Source organism: Arvicanthis niloticus, chromosome 13, assembly GCF_011762505.2.
Source record: "Arvicanthis niloticus isolate mArvNil1 chromosome 13, mArvNil1.pat.X, whole genome shotgun sequence".
NCBI lineage: Eukaryota > Metazoa > Chordata > Mammalia > Rodentia > Muridae > Arvicanthis > Arvicanthis niloticus.
In genome coordinates, this window is record NC_047670.1 from 16,289,121 (window position 1) to 16,303,413 (window position 14,293).

The window sequence follows — 14,293 nt, forward strand, 5'->3', positions numbered from 1 at the left end:
CACACCCCCTCCCCTCTAGGGCAAGCTCTCTGGCTTTGCCCAGGTGAGAGGTGTCAGAGAGAATTCTTACTGCTTGTTGGAAATTTCACTTAAATTTAAATGCAAAGGTGAAAGTTTAAAACTAGAAGTTCTTTAAAAAAAAAAAAAAAACTATTGCATCTTTACAATAGATATTTGAAGGATCAACAGATAAATGGAGAACACAGTTAAAAGTGCTCTAAAAATGGTGAAAACTGTCACGGATTGACCAGAGAGAGACTGGGTTGCCCTGTGATTTCATTCCTTATCCAAGTATTTTGTGAAATAGTTATTTTTGCTTCGTGTGCTGAGAGTTAAGTCTCATGTGTGGTAAGCATCTGTTCTCACAGAACTATACTCTCAGTCTTGCTGTCCCCTTTAACGGCGAATCGTGCCCCTGTGCCCATTTGGTGAGGGTGCTGGTGGGGTTTGCTTTTCTTTCTTTCTTTCTTTCTTTCTTTCTTTCTTTCTTTCTTTCTTTCTCTTTTTTCTTTCTTTTTGTGCTGGACATCAAATCCTGATCACAAACATGTGCTTTAACCCTGAGCTGTAACTTCCCACGTCATATGTCTTTAGCTGGTTCTCCAACTTTAGATATTTATACAGTTTTTTGTTTGTATTTTTTATTTTATTTTTATTGTTTTTGAGACAGTGTCTCGTTATGTAGCCCTGGCCGGCCCAGGACTTGCTATGTAGACCTAGACCAGGCTGGCCTTGGGCTTGCGGCAGATCCTCCTGCCATTGCCTCCAGGGTGCTGCCTTTTTTCATGATCTCAGACATTTTAGACATAGTCATTTGTATTTTCTTTTACTATTATTGTGGTTTCTTAACATTTTTATTTACTTTAGGAGTGAGACATTGAGACAGGGTGTTGTTATATAGTGCCACCCAGCCTTGAACTTACCATATACTTGAGAACCTTGAATTTTCAGCAATCCCCCTGCCTCAGGCTCCTGAAAGCTAGGATTACAAGTGTGTACCTCCACTCAGTTTAAAAAAAAAGTGTATTAAATTTTATTTATTTTTTTATGCACATTCAAGTTTTGCCTGCAGGTATGCCTGTGTGGAGGTGTCGGATCCCCTGGAACTGGAGTTACAGACAGTTGTGAGCTGCCGTGTTAAACTTGTGAGCTGAGAATTAAACTTGGGCTTCTGGGAAGAGCAGCTGGTGCTCTTAATCACTAAGTCACCTCTCCAGCCCCCAGTGGTTTTTTTTTATGCAGAGAAACCCTTTCCTGGGGGTTGGTGAGGGGGATGTGTCTACTTGCTGAACAAATCTTTTGAAGTCATGACAGCTAACAGTTTAAATAATGCCTCTACCAAAACCCTGATGTTCATGTCCGACTCATCCCTAGCTATACTTTTAGGTCGTCTTCTAGTCCTTTGAGTATGTCATCAAAAGTTGTCCTATGGGTCTCATACTATTATCTACTCTGGTGGATATTGTCTGACTCTCTGACACACTCTCCTGTCCTAGAACACACTTCATACCTGCAGGTAAGGTCAGCAGTTCCTGGGGACATAATCCTAATAGAAATCCTAACAGGTTGTTAGGAATCAACCTGCCACAACCTCTTCAGAATGGTGTTGTGGGGCTCCAGCTGCTAGGGAGAGCAGCCAGTTTTCCTGTGGTTTCTAACACAGCTTGGCTTCAATGTTCCTTTTTCCTTCCTTCTTCCCTTCCTGCCTTCCTTCCTGTCTTCCTCCCTTCCTGCCTGCCTTCCTTCCTTCTTTTCTTCTTTCTTTCTTTCCATCCTTCTTTTTTTGTTGTTTTTTGTATTTTGTTTTTTGTTTGTCTGCTTTTTGAGTCAGGCATCAACTTTCTTACTGAGACTTTGGTTTTAAGCCTTACTCAGTCTGAGAGAATTCTGTGACTCCAACCTATCCAGTTCTACCAATCTAGTGCTGGAAGTTTGCATCTGCCCTAGATAAGCATCTTCCACGGGGTGGGCATAGGGACCTTAGGCTTGAAGAGAACAACAAGACAAGGCTAGTTGCAGCCGGAGGGGAAGAAGACAGATGGGGCAGACCCCAAGTGATTGTGGAAGCCAATGGAGCCTATAAAAGACAATGGCCAGAGTATTTGCATGTGGCTCGTCTCCCAGAGGTTTGGGGGCTGGCATCTCGGCACCTGATATAGAATGAGGGATGATGAAATTGTATAAGAAGGGCTGAGGGACGTGTTTGGAAGGACAGCTGCTCTCCTGGGGTAAGTTCCCATGAAAGCCAGTTGTTATGAGTGGATCTGAACACTAACAGCTTCCTATTTGGTGCTGTGGTCTCTTCCTCTCTCATAAACCTGTACTATTGCCATGAAGTCCTCAGCAGAGGTGAGCTGAGCTGATCCCAGTGCCGCGCCTCCATAGCTGTGAGCTCTGAAAGCTTCTTTCCTTATAAAGTTAGCCTGCCCCTAGCATTTTGTTATAGTTACAGGAAACTGGCCAATGACCCGGGATCCTGGCTAGGCACAGCTAGTGTCCCAGGGGGAGACCCTGAGTATGCCACCATGCTCTGAATTGCCTCGTCCTGTGAAGAGGAGGAGGTTGGAGAAAGTGCATCCTGCATTGACAAACAGGGGTAGGCACATGGGAACTTGAAGGGAAGCCAAATCTTTTCACCTTGTTTGTTTTGGAAAGGTGACCCTTAGTTTTTAAGAAACCTGCTGGAATCAATGCCCTGGACTTAGTCTCAGTTGTGCCGAGACACCTGATATCTATGGCATGTGATGTGGTAATTCCTGATCTTAGCATACTAGGTCTTTGTGAGGGAGCAGGCAGAAAGGAAAGGATATGGGGGTCAAGCAACAAGGAGAAAGGTTTTGCCAAGAGTCCTTACTATGGATGTCTGATCACTTAATCTGAGGAATATCAGATAATCAAATAAATCTGTTAATGATGGGAAACGGAGCTGGCTCCACAAACTAAGAGAGATTGGGCCGGATATTGAGTCACCCTTTTCCCTCTGAGGCCATTGTTTCTGTCGTATCATTGATGAAGAAGACAAGGCAGGAGTTTTCCTACTACCCAGACCTTGGGGCTATGCGGGAGCCCTTGTCCAAATGCTGGGAAGTCTGACAGACACACTAATCTGAAACCCCGGCTGAAGGTGGTGAGGAAACAAGAAGCCAGAATCCACTGAGTCTGCAGGAAATCAAGATGCCATCCTGGAGGGCTGGGACAGGTAAGCGGCTATCTGAAGCCAGCTTCTGTGCTTCTGGCTATCTTCGGAATGCACCTGGCCATTAGGAAACTCTTGGATGAGCAGGGCAGTGGTGGCGCACGTCTTTAATCCCAGTCCCTGGGATGCAGAGGCAGATAGACCTCTGAGTTTGAGGCCAGCCTGGTCTACAAAGAAAGTTCTGGGACAGCCAGAGCTACACAGAGAAACCCTGTCTCAAAAAATAAAAACAAAAACAAAAACAAAGCAAGCTTCCAGATGATTGTGTTGGTGGCCGTGCTGAGCACTGAGCTCTGCCTGCTCTCCCAAGCTTCGGAATGGTATTTCTTCCTTTAGCCCTCACAGGGGGCCCCCCTTGGGGAAATCTATTATTATCATCACTGTTTTACAGAAGGACACTAGAGCGTGAGTTGGAGCTAACGACTCACAGTTCTGTGGCTCCTTTCAGGACTCTACCCAGAAGTGTTTGCACTCAGATCCACACTCTCAGATACAGTTGCAGCCCATAATGAGCAGGGAATGTTTAAGGACTTGCTTGAACATCTCAAACCCCAAACATAATGCAGCAGTTGTAATAACAATAATTGCCAAATATTGATAGCTACATATTACTGTTATTGGGCCAGATGGTTCATGGGTAAAGTCTCTTGCTGTAGAAGCCTGGGAATCCCCAGGAGGGAACCACAAAGTTGTCCTCTCACTCCACACAAGCACTGTGGCCCCGTGCGGGGGCACACACACACACACACACACACACACACACCATGCACACATGTGAACAAGAATTTTTAAAACTCTTGATAGATATTACAGATACCTGTGTCTTCAATGTCTCAACTCAATATTTGTTCTTATGCTGAAAGAGAGAGAGAAAGAGAGAAAGAAAAAGAGAGAGAGAGAGAGAGAGAGAGAGAGAGAGAGAGAGAGAGAGAGAGAGCACATTAGTGTCTGTGGAAGGCAGAAAAGGATCTCAGATTCTGTGGAGCAACGGACACCAGGTGTGGATGCTGACAACCAAACTGCAGTCCTCTACCAGGTCCCAACCACTGAGCCATCTCGTAAGTTTCCATATTATTATTACAAAAAGAGAGAAAGAGACCTGGGAGCTTCTACACTCTGCCCAAGGCTACACGGGAAGACAAACAATCCATCTTTGGATGCTACTCTGAGCAGTCAGACTCACGCCTCAAGTATATTAAGTTATACTTAGCTGTCTCTCTTCCTCTCCCTGACCCAGCAGAGCACTTAATCTAAATCCCCAGGGTTAGCCTCACTGGTATGCTTTAACTCCTTAAGCACTGGGCTAAATAGTTTATGTTAGCTTGACACAGCTACAGCGATCTGAGAGGAGGGGCCCTCAATTAGGAAAATGTCTCCATAAGATCAGGCTGTAGGCAAGCTTGTGGGGCATATTTTAAATGAGAGATTGATGGGGAGGGCCCAACTCATTGTGGTCCTGGGTTCTATAAGAAAGTCGTTTGAGCAAACCACCGGGAGCAAGCCAGCGAGCAGCATCCCTCCCTGGACTCTGTGTCAGCTCCTCCAGGTTCCTGCCCTGCTTGAGTTCCTGTCTTCAGTGATTTTGATGATGGGCAGTGATGTGGAACCATGAGTGAATAAACCCTTTCCTCTCCAAGTTGCTTTTGGCCATGGTGTTTCATCCCAGCGATAGTGAAGGATCCTTCCAGAAGAGTCATGTTTGGCACATGACAAGATCCCCAGTTAGTTTGGATCTTGGAGTGGTTTCATCTCTCTCTGATCTGCGCTTGGATTTGAAATATTGAGCGCTAGCAGTAATCCCCTAAGGAGAGGCCATCTTCCCTGTGAACACTGAAGGGTGATAAGCGTTACCTCCCTGCCAGCATGGATGATTTGCTTCTCCACAACTGGTATGTTTGTGAACTAAACATGTATTTCAGTGCCATTTCCGTGCTGCCAAGGATGTGGTGCCGTTACTATTGAGGGCCACACTCTCAGAACAACGCTGGCTGTTCCTCTGAACTTGTGTCATATTTGGTACCAGATTAAGAAGATAACAGTTTTCCCACACAGATAAATGTGGGGTACTCTATGGAGTCCACAGCTCCCCCTAATCTTTGTATAAAATGTTGTCCTTTGACATTCGAGGAAGAAATTACTTTGGCATTAGCATCTTTGTTCAGCATTAGTTGTTTGGTTTTGTTTTCTCTCTGCATGCTTTCTTTAAAAAAAATATAATCTCTTAGCTAATCATTCGAGAATGACTTACAATAGTTTTGATCATATTCATTCCTTACCCGTCCCCCAGCTCCTCCCGGATCCACGCCTCACCCCTACCTCTAAGGTTTATGGCCTCTATTTTTATTTTTAATAACCCACCAAGTCCAGTCTGTGCTGCCCATACTAATGGTTGTGGAGCCATGATCACCCCACCAAGGGCCACACCTGTAAAGAAAATGGATTCTTCCTACCCTAGGAGGCATCAACTGCCAATTGGTTCTGAGGTAGGGATGGAGAACCATGAGCCCCTTCTCCCTCCATGCTGGGATATTGATGTGATCTTGAGAAGGCCTTGTGCAGGCCTTGTGCAGGTCTTGTATAGGTCTTGTGCATGTCTTGTATAAGTCTTGTGCAGGCCTTGTGCAGGCCTTGTGCAGGTCTTGTGCAGATCTTGTGCAGGTTTTGTGCAGGCCTTGTGCAAGTCTTGTGCAAGTCTTGTGCAGGCCTTGTGCAGGCCTTGTGCAGGCAGCCACAACTGCTGAGAGATCATGAGTGTGTCAGTCATTCTTAGCAGAAGACACCATTTCCCCTTGGCCCTGCCTCTGGCTTTTGGAGTCTTTCTGCCCCTTTTGGATCTGAGACTACGGCTGAAGGAGTGTGATGGAGACATCTCTGTGTGAGAACATTTTATAGACACTCACTGTCTATACTGTGACCAGTTGTGAGTTAACCACTATCCATTGAACACACACACACACACACACACACACACCCTTTCCCAATGAGGTCTAAGGGCTGCACTATCTATGGTTAAGGAGAACAGTGTGATACTATGTCTGTTTAGAAAGATAACACTATCAGTGTCACCCTGGGGCCTGAGCTCTCCCACTATAGGTTCTCAGCCAGATTTACAGAACTAAGTGTGCATTTTCCCCTGTGGAACTGGCTTTAAATTCAAGGAGAAATCTACTGGCTACTGTGATAACGTATGTGCCACTATCGTATTTGTAGACACAGCTTACCGTGGTGGTTATTATTGTAGCTCACAGTGTTCACAGCTGGGTGTGAGTGTTTGGCCCCTCCCACCCGCCCACTCCACCCCTGCAGCAGCTTGCCAGTGCCTTCTTAGTTCTATGAAAGCGACCCAGCAGGGGGGAAGCTTTTCCTGCTCAGCACCAACCTGATTTTTCAACGTTCTGGTCAGTCCATTTTTGGATGCCGGTCAGTAGATATTTGTCTGCATCTTCACTCTATTACTCTGCTTTGTCTTTATAAACCAGGATCTTGGCCAAATCAGTTCATTTCAAACATTCGTTTTCTGTCTATGGAAGAGTTGGGTTGGTTCAGTGGTCAGTTACTGCGTAGGACTGGGTGGAGCTTTAGCTCGTGGGCTGTCTGCTTTTCCTGCTGTCACCGACAACTGCTGCTGTAGCGCAGGAAAGTGTAGACACAGGGAAAGTGGGTGTTGCTGGTTTCCACTACTACCCCAGTAGCAGACATTGAGATTTACGTTTCAAGTACTTTTCAACACTCGTGGAACACTCCTTCCAACTATTCTAAAATAGAAAAGCCATTCCCAGTTTGTGGGAGCTACAAAATCAGACGCTCAGCCAGATTTGGGCCTTGCAATGAACGATTTACATTTTTCTTTTTTCAGAGGTCCGTGACATTTCATCCTTCGGGCTGGAAGGATGGTACATGTTGGGATCCGGCAAGTGTGCCACAGCTGTGCCACAAAAGCAGAGGTCTAGAAAGTTGAGGTGGCTTCTCCGCCACTATGCTTACTTGGCTCCGCCCTCAGGAAAATGAAGGAACTTTAAGAATTGTAAAGTAACTCTTGAAACAGCACTTTTAAATGTTCATACTTTAAGAGCGCGATCATTGGCCCTTCGTTTGAGCCTGTCAGCGGCTCGAGTCTATAAAACATTCTTCTTGTTGTAATGATGAAAACCAAATCACACAGCTGCTTAAACTGATCCAGTCAGTGTAAGGCAGAGATGCCTGACGTTGATGTTTAGAATAAAAGAAAAGACGTACCGGGTAATTTTATCTTGAGATTTTTCTCGGCTGGATTGTGTTAATGCTTTACAAGATGAATAATCACTTGGACAGAAGAAACAGCAAGGTGTTGGGGACCATGTTTCCAATAATCAGTTCTGTGTATCTGCATGAAAATGAGTGAAACTAGACCCTTGTCTCCAACTGTGTGCACACACCAACTCAGGTAGATTAAGGACATAAATGTAAGACTCAAGACTACAGAACTCCTAGAAAAAATGTCAAACATCTTCATGGCATTAGAATGAGAAAGAATTTCTTTTAAAGTAAGCACCCCAAAATTCAGGCAACAAAAACAAAAATTGAAAAATGGAATTTCATCAAACTAAAAATCTTCAACACATCAAAGGAAAAAAATAAAAAAAGAAGGGAAAGAGACAGTTTACAGAATGGGAGAGAAGATTTGATTTCTCATTATACACCAGAATAGCACACTGTCACTGTATTCTGTAAATATGTGTAATCAGTATTGTTACTTTAAAACAAAGTTTAAAGGAACAAAATAATCATACATAAAGGAACATTTCTACTTATTTTTCCTAAAATCTGGTAAAGTTGAGCCAGGTATGGTTGCACATGCCTTTAATAACAGCATTCAGGAGGCAGAGGCAAATAGATCTCTGAGTTCAAGGCCAGCATGGTCTACAAAGTGAATTCCAGGATAACCAGAGATATCCTGTCTTCACAAAACAAAACACAAAACAAAAACAAACAATTAAAAAGGCCGGTAAAATTAAAAATAGTAATTTGTTTTGTTTTGTTTTTTTCCGAGACAAGATTTCTCTGTGTAGCCCTGGCTGTCCTGGAACTCACTCTGTAGACCAGGCTGGCCTCGAACTCGAACTCAGAAGTCCACATGCCTCTGCCTCCCAAGCGCTGGGATTAAAGGTGTGCGCCACCACCGCCCAGCAAAAATAGTAATTATTAACAACAACAATAATAATAACGATAACAATAAATTGAGAACTACTCTAGACAAGCTGGGCAGAGGAAGTGCTGTCTCTGCCCTTCGAAATTCTCTACTAGATAGATATTAGCATAAGAAACCGTTGACTGCAGAGTGGCTACACCAAGCAGCATGGACTCTAAAGGCTCTCTTTTAAAGCTCTGTCAGTTACCATCCAACTGAGTTAATCAGATAGTAATGGGGCAGACAGACAAACAAAACCCTGTTTTCCCTTGTAAATTAAAAATGAGCCGGACAAGGTGGAGTACAGCTGGCACCAGGCTTTAATCCCAGCCCTTGGCAAGAAGAGGCAGGAAAATCTCTCTGAGTTTGAGGGCAGCCTTGCCTACAAGTGAGTCGCTTGTCTCAAATTTAAAACAACAAAAGAGAAATAAGAAGGCTAGTGTTTGGAGGGTGCACAGTGTTCGGAGGACGCATGCGTGCTCCACGGGTTACAGTGTGGGAAGGGAGATGGCAGCCGCTTTACAGGTTCAACGCTCTGCCTTCCGGTTTGCAGATCAGGGAAATAGAAGATGGAAGTTGGGAACAAGAAGGCATTTTATTAAAAACAACAACAACAAAACAACAACAACAACAACAAAACTCCATTTAAACAAACTCTGGGATAATAGTGGGAAAAGGACAGCTTGGCCCGGAGAAGATTGTTCGGCAGTTCCCATCAGGGACTTTCGGAATTCCTCACACAGCCTTTGCAGTTTTCTGGCTTCCAGGAGAATCTGTCTCTGCGTAAGCAGTCAGCTCTGATGACTATTGTCTAGAGAGAAAGAGTCATACAGAGAGAGTGACAAGATACGTATGTAGCTTTTCAGCCGGCCTTCCATGACCTGCCCCTTCTCAGCCGGGCTCCACCAGCCTCTCCGCACTCGCCCCTGGGAAGCAGAGGGACCGTAAGCTCAAGCAGACAAATGTGCAGTATGGTTTCTGCCTGCATGGAGGTGACATCATAACCTGGCAGGTTTTTGTGACTCGGGAATTCAGCAAGATGCTCTGAGGCTCTAAGCCAAGAGGCCAAGATCTACCCAACATGTGGAAACCTGATCTTACCAGTTTCTAGTCACCTCTTGCTTGGGCCTTCACAAGAGCTTATGGCTCTGTGTTACACAAACGGAGCCCAGCTTACAAATGACAGAGGAAGAAATATGTGATTCGCCTTTCCCTTAGGACTCAGAGGCCCTTAGACTTGGATAATCATCTCCAATGGGGTCCTCCCTGTTTTCTTAGCTACACTCACCATACAGTCACTCCCTGAGAAGGGCACCCCACATCCCTTAGCTGAGAACTCCAGGGCTTTCTCCTTCTCAAGGCACCAGCCTCCTAACTGCTAAATGTCTCTTTCCCTAATCAATGTAGATCACAGTGTCTTTGGTTGTATGTAAGGACTCTCTCATTATTCTCATTCTTGACATCTGCATGTGCATGTACCATTTCTGGAGCACGTGGAATGAAGAAATGTGGGGTTATGGGTTCCCATGTGCTCCGGGGTGGGGAAGTGCAGTCTTATACACAGGACAGCTGGAGCTGATTCAAGGCTTCGCAGGCCTGCAATGAGGGCTGAGGCCTCTTGTTCTCAGGCTCTAGGACACCCAGGTGCCACTGGGAGCCGTGGAAGAGCTGAGAATGGAGTGCTACCCCCCCCCCCAAGCTGGGAGCGCAGACAGGCCTTGTACAGGAGATTAGACAGAGGCTCGGTAGACAAGAGCCTTCTCCATGGCTCCCCATGGCGGATCTCGATGAAAAGAGGCAGTCCATGGTTTTAAGACGTTTATTGTCATGGCGGAAAGTGGATGAGTAAAACCGTACGTACCCCACTTCTCAGGGTAGACCTGAGGTTAGATATCTTTTGCAGGGAAGGAAAGCTTATTGGCTAAGTCCTTCAGGCCTTTAAGTATCTCATGAAAATGGAAATCTGTCTTGAGCCTACATGATCACAGGTCATGTCCCCTGCCTGTGGAGGGGCTTGGGGTGTTGCCCTTATGTGACTGATGGCCACAAATCTATTGGGGGGCTGAGGCTAGTGACAGGTGAAGCCCCTACTGTTCCTTCAGTGTCACCAAGGCTTCTAGCCTTAGCTAAACCGGGAACCAGGCTACCTCCCAAGGTCCCACACCTGTATTTCCAGTCTAGCAAGAAAGAAGACAGTTAGGGGCCGTGGCCTGAGTACTAATGTCCTCCTGGTGTGTGGGCACTAAGATGCCCTGTGGAGGCCTGGGAAGGATGGCCTGCCAGCTACACATTTGACAGGGGGGTGAATATCTCTTCCAGGATGTATAAAGAACTGCAAACAGTCAACACTTAAACTCCAAAGCAGTCAATGGACGGGCTAATGAGCCAAACTTATTTCTTCTCATTAGAAGAACAGTAAGTGCCCAATAAGCACTTGAACTTCTCTGAGATCCTCTTACCCATATGATATTATCCATGCAATCTAGCCATACTCTTGAATGTAAACCCAAATCTACCACTGAGATGCCCAAACAGCCATATGTATACTCCTCTAAGTAGAGAAGAAACAGAAGTTTCTATCAACAAAGGAACAGATAAAGGAAACACTTATTATAAATGCTTGTTATCAAGGCACGGAGCTGAGCTGGACCCACATGGTGGAAGGAGAGAACTAACTCCTGTAAGTTGTCTTTTGCCTTCCACACATGCATTGTGGTCTACACACATACACGTAATTAAATAACTATGCATACACATAACAGAACTTTATGCAGCTATGAAAAGAAACTAAATAATGACATCAAAATGATTTCCTCCAAGAGCCACTTGTAACTTCGGGATCTATTAGGCAACCTGATATACACCCTCATAGGAAGCGTAGCATTTGTCTACTTTCATGAGACTAAGGTGTTCCGTATCCAGTCCTGACACCAGCAGGTTCTCTAGAAAGACTGGATGAGCAAATGTCCTTTCCTTTTAAAATGAATTTCATGGGTCAGTGTAAGTGCAAAGCAGTGGGTTTCATTATGGCATCTTTCCACTCACATGTCATACTTTGTGCTCACCTGTTCCCCTCCCCCACCCCTCCTCTCCCCTGTCACTATCTCCCAGGCCCTCTCCAAGCCGCTCTGGCCGGTTCCCTTTTTTCCCTTCATTAGTTCTCCCCTCCCACATTTGTATTTATTTATTTTGACTGTATGTGTATGGCTGTGAATTGTTGGGGCCGGTCGCTGCCCACAGTCTGTTTCACACTCTTCTATTTCCTGCCTCTCTTAGGATTGCTTCCTTCCCTTTCCTGGTCCCTTCTCTAGTTTTGTGATCTACAAAGACACACATATAAATGTATATACTGTAACACACACACACACACGATTTTAAATCTAGTTTTTGAATGATAGAGAAAACACAGTGTTTGTCTGTCTGGCTTACTTTGCTTAACAAGATTTCCGGGGGCATCTGTTTTCCGTTTTCCTTCCTGAAAATGCCATTATTATTTATACATCCGGTCTTTTTTTATAAGCATCTGCCCAGGCAGGCGCTCACACCCTATTTGATGTAAACCAGTGTACACTTGTGTTTTGATGCTTTGGGTTCTTGTTACTGTTGTTGTGTAACCCCAGGACTCACTGAAGCACAGTGGATATGTGGGCATCACTGAAGCAGAGTGGATATGTGGGCATCACTGAAGCAGAGTGGATACGTGGATATCACTGAGGCACAGTGGATACGTGGGTATCACTGAAGCACAGTGGATATGTGGGTATCACTGAAGCACAGTGGATACGTGGGCATTACTGAAGCACAGTGGATATGTGGGTATCACTGAAGCACAGTGGATACGTGGGCATTACTGAAGCACAATGGATATGTGGGTATCACTGAAGCACAGTGGATACGTGGGTATCACTGAGGCACGGTGGATACGTGGGTATTACTGAAGCACAGTGGATATGTGGGTATCACTGAAGCACAGTGATACTGGCTCACTCAGCCTGGGCAACAGGAGCTGTGCACTCACAAGAAAAGCCCAGAACCACCTTCCCAGGGATGGTACCACCCACAGTGAGCAAGGCCCTTCTACACCATTCATTAACCAGAAAAAACCTCACTAGCCAGCCAGGCTCTCAAATCAGCAGGTTTGAGGTTCAACAATAGACCCTGTCTCCAAAGCTGAGGTGGAAATGAGCTGTCAAGGTAGTTCAGTGCTTAGTGCTGTCAAGCCCAACAACCTGAGTTGGATCCCTGGGATTTATATGGTGGAAGGAGAGATCAGCAACTGAGTTTTCTGACTCCACGCACGCCATGACATACACACACATATGTAACAACTGAGTTAAAAAGACTAACTAAATAAAGTGGACAATGATTGAGGAAGATAACCAATGCTAACCTTTCACGTGTGTAAACATACTCACAATAAAGAAACACATAGTGAACTCCTTGCACTAATTTTTTGCTTTATTCTTTCCCTCCCTCTCGTGATCCGCATTCTAGTTTGTTAAGCTTTTTGTTTGCTTGCTTGCTTGCTTGCTTGCTTTTTCCCAGACAAGGTTTTTCTCTGTAGCCTTGGCTGTCCTGCTGTCCTGGAACTCACTATAGAAAAGGCCAGCCTTGAACTCAGATATCTGCCTCCCAAGTACCCTGTCTAGTTTTGAGACTTCCATAGCCACGTATGCAAATAGGCACAGCTATTTTTTATTGATTACTTATGTGGGGCCTCTGCTAAGCTGTAAGCAAGGCTTGTCCGTGCAGAGCATACTGAAGCAATACAGGAGACAGACACAGCGTTCAGGAATGGGTCCTGGGGCTTGGTGGAACTCTGCTGAGCACTAGACAATATATGAAAAGCTGAGTGTGACAAGTCACCTCTCACGTATCCATGGAGACATAGGCATGAGGCTGTGGTGATTATGCATCCAGGTATTTCGGTGGAGGTGTCTGTGCTCAGGCTGTGTCTGGCAGGCAGGCTTCCGGTGTTCTCTGAGACCGGTTACCTCCAGCAGAACTCAAGTGGGCCTTAGAAAAGGGCCAGAGGACTTCAAGGACGGTGCCTCCTGTTGCAATGGGGTTAGCCTGTAACACAGCATCTTCTAGGCTTAGCTGTGAGTCTTGGTCACCAAGCCCGTGGTCAGAAGAACCCATGAATATGTTCATCAGAACTTGGAAACCAAGCCAAAACTAGGGAGTGGAAAAACAAGTCAGGACCGACCTCGCTGTAGGAGGCTTGGCTTTCTAGGGCTCTTGGATACGGAATTCTGGTAAGGTATAGTGAGTCCTAGGGATCCTTCTGTCTCTGCCCCCACCCCCACCCCAGCTCATGCCTAGCTGTTTTACAGGGAACTGGGGAATCAAACTTGAGACCTTGTGCTTGCCCAGAGTGGAGCCATCTTCCCACCCTTAAGTTTTTGATAATTAATCTTGTTCCTCTATGGATGGGGAATCCCTCCCATTTTTTTCTCAAATTCCTTAAGGGGCTACTTACTGCTATCAAGCTAATTACCCAGCAACAAAAGGCCAATCTTTAACTTAGCTTGAACCCAGACTTCACAGCCATAATTCCTTCACTGGCCTCTCTAGCCAGATTGGAAGACTGACCTGGAGGAATGTTTATAACAATAGAACACTCAGGCAGCCAGCAGGTGCAGGGGAGTGTGACCGCTAGCTGGGCTGGGGTGGGGGGAGGGGTGTTACACTATGACGGGGTGAGGGTGGGGCACACTTGCAGTGGGGTGGAGTGGAAGGTGAGAGGTGTTACACTTGCGGCTGGGGGTGGGGTGGGAGTTTGGAGGGGGGGGCACAACCGGACTGGATGACCTGGTGACAAATCCTCCACCTTGGTCACCATGTACCCTTTCAATTCTCACTTGCCAGACAGGTCAGCACCACAGGAACACAAAGTTCTTGTTGATGTCCTCCCAGGGGTTCTCTTG

At 45.7% G+C, this 14,293-nt stretch overlaps 1 long non-coding RNA gene across 2 annotated transcripts; it reads left to right on the top strand.

Annotated features, from left to right (window-relative positions):
* The first annotated feature begins 2,779 nt into the window (after positions 1–2,779).
* LOC143434054 (uncharacterized) lies at positions 2,780–12,799 on the top strand. 2 transcript variants are annotated; one of them, XR_013103233.1, is made up of 2 exons: positions 2,780–3,199; positions 7,053–12,799. It is a non-coding gene; the product is annotated as an uncharacterized LOC143434054 (long non-coding RNA). The 2 variants fall into 2 exon arrangements; XR_013103234.1 differs by lacking the exon at positions 2,780–3,199 and adding an exon at positions 6,520–6,616.
* The last annotated feature ends 1,494 nt before the right edge of the window (positions 12,800–14,293 follow it).